The following is a 12,727-nucleotide window of genomic DNA, read 5'->3' as shown; positions in this document are numbered from 1 at the left end:
AAGCCTAGTTCTTGTATTTCAAACAAGAACATTTTAAATTTTGTCCTTTATAAATATCTATATAAAACTTGAGATCCCCGGTGAGGGCCTCTTTCCACCCTAGGGTCACCATTTGAACAATCCTCATACAGAAGAATAAGATGATGATAGAAATCAATATTCTATTTTTGGACAAGAAGTTCTTGTGTATTTTTTTTTTCTTTCGGTTGCTATGCTAACTGAGTTCTGCATGGAAGAACCAACTTGAAGGATCATTCTTGTGAAGTTTGGTGTAATTCACAAAGTGGCCGGACGCACGACGGACGACGTGCATTGAGAGGTCACAAAAGCTAACCATGAGCCTTGGGCTCAGGCAAGCTAAAAGGTATAAGAAAAACAAACCAACAAGTATTCACAATACTAATATTTATTTCTAAAAGTTATGATTCAAATTCCATAAAATTTATCAACTAGATGTTAAGTCAATTTCTGATATGCAAGAACAGCCCATGTCATAGCATTGTCTAAGTTGAATCCACTCAATAATAAAGCAAAATTCCTAACAGAATCTAAACTGAATTTAGAATATCCGAAGAAGTTAAATTCGCAATACCTAAATACACAATAGTAAAATAGTTTCAATGAATAATGAACAATGTATACAATAAGTCATCAATATAGAAAAATAATAGTGCAGCACAACTGGGAACGACATTTACATATCATATGCAATATCTTTAGTAAATAACTTCATCAACTTGATTTTTCTATTATGATTATTTGTAAATGATTTACGCAAACAGTTTCTGCTCTCGTTTTATTCCCCGCCAGTCTTTAAATATATCATTAGATTGAAAACGTTGCTGATACTTCTATGTTGATCAACTGTGAAACGCCACCTTTACCATAGTATTTCGTGCATAGTATTTCGTATATTATCAAAATCGGCTACGTGTAATTTGTGAAGACAGAACCTTCCTGAATACCTTCCCCGCTCTGCTTCAGGCAGAGTAAAAAGGTCACGTGTCGTCACGTGTCGTCTCCCCTACCCAACTTTTAGCATGCCAACTATTTAGGTCAGGAATGTCAGTTTGTTTGAAAAAAAAATATTATGCATTTGGTTTAAGATTTTAAGAATTTTGGTTCAAACATGGCTCATTTTGGTCTAAACATTACCTCAGAATGTGCATTACATACCATACAAACATATATAGATGTTGTAAGCTATAATATTGTATAAAAACGTATTGAAAATAATACGTATCAAATTTAGCAAAACTTTTACAAAATAATTGCCTAATAGTAGACATACGATTATTGTGCAAGCAGTAGCTCTTTCCAAGTGTGATATAGTACTCTACCAAAAAACTTAGAAAATCAAACATATATAGACATAATTATATTCATCCTTACAAAAAGAGAGAAGAATAATAACTGTTGTACCAGAAATAATTGATATACTGCAGCTGTTGTTCCTTTCTAATAGCTAGTGAAAAATAGATAATTAACAAAAAGATTAGACATAAATGGAAATAACTATATACAACGCTAAGACTAAGAGAAGAGATACAAGTCTTTCTATTGACTAGGAAATATTTCTTTTTAAATATGTCTATGAAGGAAATGACAAGTAACTGTCACATTCTAACTGATTATGAATTCTATTTAAATTTGATTTATTCGTGATAATTTATGTCATACAAAAACTTGCAAATAAAACGTAGCATTTTACACATACAAAACAAAACATAGAACGTGTATCTTGTTTAATACATAGATTTCATATCACAGTTCATTACTCTCCCTACAATCTAATAATGACACAAGATATTATAGACAACGAACATCACTGCTATAGATATTATGAAACTGATTTTACAAATTTTACGGAAAACACACACACACTCATACTCACGTGCGCGCGCACGCACGCACACACATATATGTTGATTTTAATGTAATTCAATGACTCATTTAAAGAAAAGAGTTGCTATTTGTTTCTTGAAATTTATGTAATAAAATTGAATGAACAGTTTTAATTCGGTCATATCAGTGGCACAATCTAACTCTTCAGTGGACCGTTTTGTTTTCCTGATGTATTATCAGACATACTTGAAGGTAATGTTGTTAATACCAGATCCTTAGTTGTTTCCACCAAACAACATTGGTAAGAGTGAGACCATTGACACCTGACGAGAAAATAAAACACTGCAATGTTTAACCCTACGTATACTTTAAAAATCACAGCCATGGACTGTAGAATATACTAACCCACTTCAACCGCGCATTTTTTCACTTAAAACTCGCATTTAGGTAATATGCATGGACATGGGGAAATTCATCTTCCATCGTGCACCAGTCACACCGTCTCAATATTTCATATCGCAGTGACACTCCGCATTTTTTTGCAGAAAAACACTTGGAATTTCTTTAATGAACTTTTTGTCTAGAAGACACGGCCATGTGGATATGGTAGGCGAAATGTAATCAAACACATACAGAATAGAGAAAAATATTCACAGTTTTACGGGAAGACTCCAAATTATAAATGAGAGCCATCTCAGAAATGATTTTGAATTTGAAATTATATTGAGGCACACTTTTATTGTTTATTTCATTCAAATTGCCCACTAATGTTGCATAATTATACAAAGTCTAGTGTTCACTTATCATTAAACGAAAATTAACATACACTTCCATATCAGTCAGTCAGAACAATTTTGTAACATCGACCGGAGCTATATTAAGAGAGTTCATCTAAGTATCTTTGTAACGTTGACGAAAGTATAAAATATGAAAAGTGCCTCTGTGATATAAAATACTGAGACAATATGACTGGTGCACGATGGAAGATAAATTACCATATAGTCCGTATGCACAGTACCCAGTTATGCGCATTTTAGGTACAACATGCTTGATTGCAATGGGTTAGAACATTTTACCGTTCATGATTACATGGTTCTTATAGAACATTGTCGTAATGAAAAGTACGCCTTGCTCTTTTCTAACCGATCCGCACGTCAACAGTTGTTAACTGCAAAATATATATGTCTTTGCCTTTTTCATAGAAATGAAAACCAGCATGATTTTATAACAATATTTCAAAGCTGAGGTTTCGCTTTCGCTCCTTTCTCACGTAATTTATCAAGCGACAAACCACTCGAAAACTTTGATTATTTGATACACAGCCATTAAGTACATCCTTTCTTTGCTTTTCAAAAGGTCCAAACATGATACAGCTCATCATACTAAAAGAATTATATCAATTTCTTTTTTAATATATTTGATACATTTTGTTTTAATACCACACAGTAAGGTTAACGATCATCTGTGAAGGACATCGGACACTATGCTAGGGTCAAATCAATAGCTGATACATTCATACATTTATATAATGGCTCCAAATACCTTAAATACGTAGTATTCTTATCAAATTGTCACATAAACTAATTTTCAATTCATATTCGTTGTCTTAAAATTCGAACAGTTTATGACGAAGGGTAATATATATATATATATTTTTTTTTTGAAAAAATGTAAAATGTGTATTTTTCTTACTGAAATAAGACCATTAACATAACTTTATTTCAAAATAATAGAAAAGCGAAAACTTAAACTTTTAGCACATATCTCTACTTCAGTTCTTTTAGCCTGTGCCCCAACGATAACTTATGTAACAACCATAGCCTATTGTCTGTTTTCTTGACATCTATTGTTATACTGTACTGACATACGCATGTACAAAAATGAACGGTTATTTTAGCGAGGGCTATGTTTAAATACATGCAGTGATGTAGCAGGCCTCAAATTATTTGACATGCATTGGCGTAGCTGGCCTTATTCAGTTGCAGCGGATGGGAATAGGGGACTGCTTAGGGTCCAGGGATGTATGGGTTTTATTATTTTATGACACATTTGGGCACGTTCTGGACGAATCATTTGTTTTTTTAATGATCCCTGTATATGCATCTTTGGTGTGTTTAGTTTCTCAGTTTACTTAATTGTCATTTTTTCAGCATACGTATATAATATTTTTTACAAAGGCGTGAAAAATATTTTGTTGCATCACTAGGGTAAAGATGTTTAAAACTGAAAAAATGATAAATGTTAATATTTCAAAAGAAATCAGAATGAGAAATGTTCACAAACTTGTAAAATTAGTCGAATATATCAAGAAATGATCTCCAATTATCTTTATCATGAAATTTTAGCAAGGTCAGTTTTTACATAATTGGATAGGCAATCTGAGAAGGAAAATGTCCGAGGTCCTTTATTAAACTGTGAAGTAACAATATGACAAATAAGATCAAAAGTCACGAGGCACATTTTCCAAGTTTTCCTAATAATCATGATTGCAGCAAACATAAAATTCGTTGAAGAACTGTAATTTATAATATATAAAATAATCATATGTTCACCACAAACATACTGCCCGCATAATTATTTTATAGATGATCTTTTGGATGTCGTTTTTTGTTTGTTTTGTTTTGTTTTGCTTTTCTTTTTTTCGACACGGCGAAGATCACCCAGATGCACTAATTCTGAGATTAAGTTTTAGGTTAAGCTAATTGAAATCCTCGTTGCTTAAAAGAATAAATTCTGATTAAAATTTACTTCAAAATTGTGTATATTCGCAATATGTGACATCAAAAGGTAATATTGATTCATTTATTTATTTTGTTTGGTTTAACGTCTCACTAACACGCACGGGAATACCCCAGATGCCCCTACGTGCATTATTTCATCACAAGCAAGCACCTGGGTAGAACCACCTCCCTTCCGTACGCCAGCTGGATGGCTTCCTCACATGAAGAATTCAACGCCCCGATTGAGGCTCGAACCCTAATCGATGAGGGCAAGTGTTTTTGAAGTCAGCGACCTTAACCACTCGGGCACGGAGGCCCCCGACACAATCATAGGTCATTTTCTCTTCCTGAGGTGGGAGGCGTTTGTTGTTTTGCAGTTGGAGGAAAGACGTTGTTTAAACCAATATAAACTATGTTTTGTTTGGTATCTGTTCAGTAGCACATGCTACTTAAAAGAAGTGAGGCAGGATCAGTCCATTAGAGTTCCATGCATTGTCCTATTCGAAATTCTCTAAAACCGACACTCCTCCTTTTGACTTAAATGCACGTGATCAAATGTGTTACTTTAGGTCTTAATTGTCCTCAGCTACTTTGTATATTTCAAAGCTGGGACAAAAGCACCATAAGGTTCGCTCCCTGAATTCGTCATATCAAGGAAAAGTGGTAGTAGTTTGGCTCTCGGCATCAAGGGATTAACTGTAGGATTGGACAGCTTGGTGCCAGTATAATATGATTTGGTATGTCATCATGTCACGGGACTACGGAGTGGTATTCAAGTAAGGCGTCACTATAAAATTGAGCATTGCGGTCAATACTAAAAGGACACACCGTCGTTTATATTACTGGAACATGCTTGAAAAAGACGCTAAACCCGTACACACACAAACACGCACGCAAGCATGCACGCACGCAAAAAGACATGTGTAATTTGCTGAGGAATATTTGTTAATACGTTGGTAGCAATCTATGAGCTCCGTCTAATATAACTGACCATGTTACATGAAACATGTTACAAAACAGCAAAATTCATGATTTTTTTTTTTTTGTTCCAAGAGCTATTAAACCAAACAATGTACAAGAAATGCTAAATATGTTTTTGTAGAAAATTTCAAAGATACAAAAAGTACAAATTTATTATAAAACTGCGAGCCACCAGTAAAGTTAACATGAAACTTTTACGTAATTTCAAACCATATTTCAACTTTATTTCAACGTTGTTTAATCGTCGGTGTACCTGCTGGGAGGCGGTCAAATTACTTACAACTTCACCTTTATTATCAAACAATTGGTACGTTACAAAACTGTTTTGATTAAATTAGAACTAAATTGTGGGTCAGATTCTGTTATGGAATGACGGCTTTGGCTACAGGGAAACACTCTATAGACACAGGCTGATGTTAACAATAATAAACTGTTGTCAAAATTATGCAATACAATATCTTCTGTGATATTTGCAACATTTTACTAATAAATGATTTAAACGCATTGCTTCTTTTTTGTTATTGTACGCAAGCTTTCAGTTGTACTGTCCGTTTCATGGCGGTAAATAATGAGGAATAGAAGCGGTAAGACACTAAATTACAGAAATCTTAAATCATTTAAATTTAATCCAAGAAGATTATCGTAATGCGTCGATTTACAGAGTATGCATAATTGTTAAGGGTATTAAGGCTGTAATTTGATTGTGTTTAACGAAGCGTGACTTCCTCTCATGCAGCTCATGCTCCGATAAGGTTTACTCGGATATATAATTGCCGATATATAATCGCCGGATAAGAATAGTGAAAATCTACTGAAGTCGCTAATCGTTACAAAATTAACAAATTTGCCAGTTTGTCTAATAATAAAAGGTTTAATTATATCTTGCGTTTCCAACGCAGTTGACCAAGACGTAATGTTACGCTTTCACATGGTGGTGCCGTACGCGGACCCTTACAGCCGCAGTCTGTTCAATATGATTTCGATAACTCACAAAAGGCCAATTAAGTAGTTAGTATGTCGCATTATAGCATTTCATCAAAATATTTTGAGAAACGCATACATTAAGAAAAGTTTAACCCAAACCCGATTTTCACGAATAGAGCTTTAGTTTAATAAACAATCGGGACATTTTATAAAGGATGTTTGTTATTCATATATTTTGTTGGATTTAACGTCTCACCGACAAATTTATAGGTCATATGGCAACTTTCCAGCTTTGTTGGTGGAGGAAGACCCCAGGTGCCCCTCCGTGAACCCACATCTATCAGGGGCAAGTGAATTGAAGTCAGTGACCTTAACCACTCGGCCACGGAGGTCCCCTTATACAAGATGTTTTCATAGGCTTGTAATTAACTAAAACATGCAATTGTGCAAAAGTGTATTTCATCACAATCAGAATGTTCAAAAGCGACAAATGTGACGGTTCATGTATCACAGAAGAAATCACCATGTTAGATGAGATTTAATGATTGAAAAAGTGACATTTAATTTCCTGAAAACATTTTTTCCTGAAGGAAAAACTTGCTATATATTGATGAGGTGTTTTTCAAAGAACTTGTTACGAGTGTACTTTCACAAAGACAAAACTTAAAATTTGCTTCAACTACCTTCTACATTATACATTGAATACATTTAAGCAACGGGATCTGCAAGGTGCCATTTTTGACAACTGAAAGCATTTAATCAGTTTTATTTAGAATTAAGTCAGCAGAAGGTAACTTAAAGGGCTACTGAATTGTTCAAGGATTAAATTATATGGAATTCCATACCAATTCAATTCATATACATTTGTAATCATTTACAATGTACAGTGGTCTGTCTCTCATTTGTGTTATATTTGTTTGATGCATATTGAAAACATTTCAGTTTATAAAATAATTTTTTTATCAATGATTACTGGCGAAAAAGATATATTGAATGGTTCATGCAGTTTGGAAGTGAAACATGCAGTTTCATGAAAACTCACTGCGGCACACTGGGTAAACGACCTTAGAGAGAAAAAGTTCTTCAAAATGACGGCAACATTAATATCTTTTTGTTTTGCAGTATAATTATTGTTGACAGTTCTTTCTTCTTTGGTACCTCGCAGGCTTACATGTTACGAAGACCCATAGCAAAAAAAAAAAAAACAAAAAAAAAAAAAACATTGAAATCATGGCTTTTGAAAAATCACTTAGTTCTCCCTGACCAATACATTAACCTCTCTCCCAATATAATGCCTGTCAGGAAAACATATAATTTAAACATTTTACAACACTAGGAGTGCAGCTATAGTGATTTTACAAATTTAAGTTTTACCTTTACTTTTCATGCAACAAAGAAATTACATGTTGTTACCAAATAAGACAAAGTTTCGTTTCTTTGCAGAGTCAATGTGGTGGGTGTGTTGATTATGTTAATAGGACTTATGGTTTTGACTTCGACACAAGAAAAAATCACAACCAAAAAAAGCTTGAACTTATGTTAACAGCATTACTAAAGATAATTTACGAAAACGAGCTCTATTGTTCACTTGTTTGTATAATATTTCTATCTTGTCCGACAAAAAGGTTGTCTAGATTTAAGAATAGCAACAAAAATACGGCAGTTATTTAAGCTTTGAATCACAATTGAAAGCAACATATGAAATGCTTAATTCAGAATGGCTCTTAATCCAGAATTTATACACAATAATTCTGTATTACATACAAAAATAATACTAAGCGATATTGACATTTTTCAGAAATACACATTATTATTCTATATCTATATTTTTTGTATAGCCGTGAAAAAACAACGCATGATTCGACGCACGTGGGTACAAAAATCCTGTATTTTTTCGTATTTGGACGTTTCAACCTCCTCATGTTAAATATACGATAAAGCCCGAAACGCGTGAATATGTTCCGAATATAAAGTGTGAAGAAGGCGCTCTATGTAGAGAGTTTGTTTATGCGTCTTGAAATCAGAAAAGGCAGAAAAACTATGTTCAGTGAATCATTTTAGTTGTATTTAAAATAAAAAAAAATGAAATGAAAAGGTTGTTTAACATTGTACTGCTCGAAACGAGATATAATTGGACCCGCACCTAGTTGGGAAAACCATATTGGACTCGCCTAGCGGCTCGTCTAATATGGTTTTCCAAGCCGGGTACTCGTCCAAATATATTTCCGTATTGTACAGAACAATGTTGAATAACCTAATATTTAAAACGTAAATAAAATGTTATGTTTTCTTATATTAATAATATTTATAACGTTAATTAAGTAATTAAAAGCAAGTGAAAAGAAAAGATTGACATATATAATTAACTTTCAGTGCAAACATATCTATATGATATTGTAACAGTAAACAATGCAGGTATTGTCACAAGATTTTGGAGCGAATATCAAAGATATGTGCAAATAGCAAACACAAGATCAACCCGTCTCGATTAAGATAATCGATATAATATTGGAATTATGTCAGCATATTGATAAAATATCAGACACTACAAACGTGGCCAGATGTACTGTCCCGCAAATCAACTTCAATATACTTCAGTAGCATGAGATAGGAACATTATGACACTATATAAATAACAGCCAATCAATATCTGAGCGTTTTTTGTATCGGTGGAACAACTGTGGTTCATCATGTTTATCTGTAGCCATCTTTAGTCGTGTGTTTAAATCTAAAGGTGAAACTCTGAAGGTAAAACATTACTATGAAAATTAATGCAATTTGGACCAGCGTTATCCATATTGATCGACATAACTTGGTCAATAGCGACCGTATTTAGTTTTATGAAACATAATAACCATTCTGAATTCATTGTCATCATATCTAAATAAAATTAAATTTAGCTGTTAGGTAGTCATGAGTATGTCTAAATGTGATAAAATTTCATACTTTATATTGTCTTTCATTAAGATGATTTTGCCTAAAGTAAATTCTAAATTAAATATATTCAAATGATCAACGAACTATATATGTGACCTAATAGCAGTACATGTAAAATACGACGGAACTCAATTTAGTGCCACTGTGACACTTAAACTATTTTTTGGCTTAAATGATCTCATATTACATTCATCCTTCTGTAAAAATACAATAGACCACACCAAATTAATTCCTTGGTCATCTAAAAAAAAAAAGAAAAAAAAAAAAGATGAAAAAAAACCATAAAAAATAAATAAATAAAAAAATGAAATAAATTGAAGAAAAATTGAAGAACAAAAATAAAAAAAATACGTTTCCCAAGCATCAACTAGCACTGTGAAAACACACCAAAAAGGCTTGAAAAAAGATAAAACAACCAAAGATCCTTAAATATTGAAGGTTTAATGACGAACTGCCCCAAAAATACAGCCACCCAACACCTGAAGCCAATGTATCTTTGTGTTTACCGGGACACGCTGCATTGTAATATATACAGACATTGAGAAATGTTAACAACTGAAAGAACAGATGGTGGATATAAGAAAATCTGGCAATTTGACCATATTTTTAGTGTGTAGAACTAATGTGTTGGCTAAGAGTGTACCCTATGCAAACCAGTGCCGTATCTAGCCGCATACACAAAGGGTTTCTCTATGCTTTTATCTCACTACATAACGATAGAAAAGTTGTTACTGCTATGTAGTGTATTACATGAATCATAATATATATGAAAAACACTACAACCACCTCACCATTACATTAGGTACCCATGATCTATATATTGTAGTGTCCGTCATCTTTTAATGCAATTTCGCCAGATGGCCCAATTTAGTTGTAAATTTAATTGCTAATGCAGGTCTCAAAAATACAGCTGTAGAAAATTTAGTTGAAAGTTACAGCTGTAAAATGGTTCTGTCTCAAAACTAAGTGAAACATGAATACTGGCAGTAATTTTAATACAATTTGGTGGGATATAACTGAAATTCACTTAGACACCACATCATTTAAAATATTCGAATTTTAGCCATTATGAAGAAATTGCAAATGTTTTATTTTATAATACAGATGTAAAACGACTTATACATGCATTAACAATTTACTCTTTACTTGAAACTGATAAGTTTAAAGGAAATAATTACAAGATTATCATGTTTTAATGAAAAAGGATGTTTTATAAACAAGATATGATGTAGTTTCTAGTTTGTATCCTACTCTTTAATTTTGCAGTTGCTGTTTTAGAAACATGTCTAATATTGTTCTTTACTTACTAGATCATTTATTTTGTCGTGCAAGTGCTACCCTTTCAAGTGTATTCAAATTACTCCTGAAACATTTTTCTGTACGTCTGCATGCTTTCTTCCTTTAAAATAAAGTTCCCTTTTTTTCAACGCCTGTTATATTTCTACGGCTGTAATTTTTGTTTTTACATTTTTATTTTTACAGCTGTAAGTATTTTTAACTGCTGCATCTCATTTGCATAATTCGACCTGTCTTACAATCGTTTTACAGCTGTAATTGAAATCTACAGCAGCTGTAAAATCAATGTTTTTATATAAAATCTACAGGTGTAAAATTGAAATAATCATGACTGGAATTTTGAACAAAAATGCAGGTCTTTTACAGTTGAAAAATTTTGTAAAGGATATACCATTCTTTAAAATCAAAGTTATGTCAACAATACTTTATTCTTACATGTTATAAGTGTAAGCAGCAGGACAAGCATAAAAATGTCTAATCTCTATATAACTTCTTGAATAGGTAAATGTACGAATGTTAAAGGCTTGAACCCTAACAAACCTAAAAGCATGTATTTTACAAATGTCAGATTGTATTACACAAACACATGTATGTAATTCCATTGCCCTTGCTATATTTGTCCTAAAAATGCACAAACAGACAAGACCACAGACTTGTTAAATTTTTATCAAACTTTTTTTTTGTCAATTTTTGGTTTCAATACAAGGTATGCTATTCATAGTTTCATGGACTGGATAGGTAAGAGAACTTAAATCTTCCCATGAGTACAAAGGGTATTAACATGGCCGAAATAGAAATTTACCCGAAACATATACAATTTTGATGGATAATCTAATCAGCATTTTAGAATGGATAAATCATGTGAGGATATTTGGAAAATGTATTTGATATCAGTTATCATTTTACTAAAAACTTTAGCAAAATTTGCAGTTTGTTAACAATACCTACTATCTTCTTGCTGAAGGACGAACGGGATAATGTGTAATCACAACACATTTCTGATGATAGAACCGTTATTATTACAGCTGCCCGAAACAATTACTGTTGTATCGAATATACAAAATTAGATTTTAATGATGAAACACTGGATCTGTAGTCCAAATTGAATTATACAATGCACCACCTGTTCATTATTTATGTGTGTGTTCGGGTTTAACGTCTTTTTCAACAATTTTTCAGTCATATAAACGACGGTGTCTATTTGTAGCAGTGAGCACAATGCCCAACTTTATAGTGCTGCCTCACTGGAATATCACGCCGTAGACACAAGACATGATACCACACCCAGTCACATTATACTGACACCGGCCTGACCAGTCCTAGAACTACCCTCTTAATGCTGAGCGCCAAGCGAGGAAGCTACTAGTACCATTTTTTTTACGTCTTTGGTATGACGCGGCTGGGGATCGAACCCACGACCTCCCGCACTCGAAGCGGACGCTCTACCACTAGGCTACCGGGGCGGTTGTTCATTATTTTAGTGCTATCCAATCAATGCTGACACTGTTGTAAATAATGAGATGTTGATGTTCGTTTTGGGAAGTAAATAACCAGCGAAATCAGATATATTTACACAACTGTCACATCGGCTGTCAGTTTTGCATACTTATTCAATTTTTGAGACAAATACAGAGGCCGGAACATGTTTTCCTGGTGTGTTAATAGACAACTATGAAAAAAATCAAATTTTATGAATCCCTGTCTCACTACATACACAGGAAAAAAGGCAATTTACATTGAAAAGTTCCGCTATGACATTTGGAAATCAGTCTGCAAGAAAAAAAAGGAGGGAGCGGAAGCAAATTTTCAAAAACAGAAAGAGATTCATTCCGATTCTGAAAATTGAAAACAAAATGGGAGCGGCAAGTCAGTTGACCAAATAATGAATTTGGTGTGGCCTCACAGAAATGAAATCGAAACATTGAATTACCATAACCTTCTAAACCGGTGTATTTGTGTGGGCAAGCATATGAATAATAAGCTATTTATTGATAATAAATATGGTTTTCAAATATTTAAGTGTT

General features: G+C 33.2%; 1 long non-coding RNA gene across 2 annotated transcripts in view; it reads right to left on the bottom strand.

The window, feature by feature from the left end:
• Positions 1–388: 388 nt before the first annotated feature.
• The window catches only part of LOC128554655 (uncharacterized), a 30,620-nt gene continuing 18,281 nt past the window's right edge, over positions 389–12,727 (bottom strand). Inside the window, exon 7 of one of the 2 annotated variants that reach the window (XR_008369659.1) lies at positions 389–9,212. This is a non-coding gene — a long non-coding RNA (uncharacterized LOC128554655). The remainder of the gene's footprint in view (positions 9,213–12,727) is intronic. The other variant, XR_008369658.1, reaches the window with a different exon arrangement.

This window comes from Mercenaria mercenaria, unplaced genomic scaffold (genome assembly GCF_021730395.1).
Source record: "Mercenaria mercenaria strain notata unplaced genomic scaffold, MADL_Memer_1 contig_595, whole genome shotgun sequence".
In the NCBI taxonomy this organism is placed as follows: Eukaryota; Metazoa; Mollusca; class Bivalvia; order Venerida; family Veneridae; genus Mercenaria; species Mercenaria mercenaria.
Note: the sequence above shows the minus strand (reverse complement) of the source record. Positions and strands in the feature narration are given on the sequence as shown.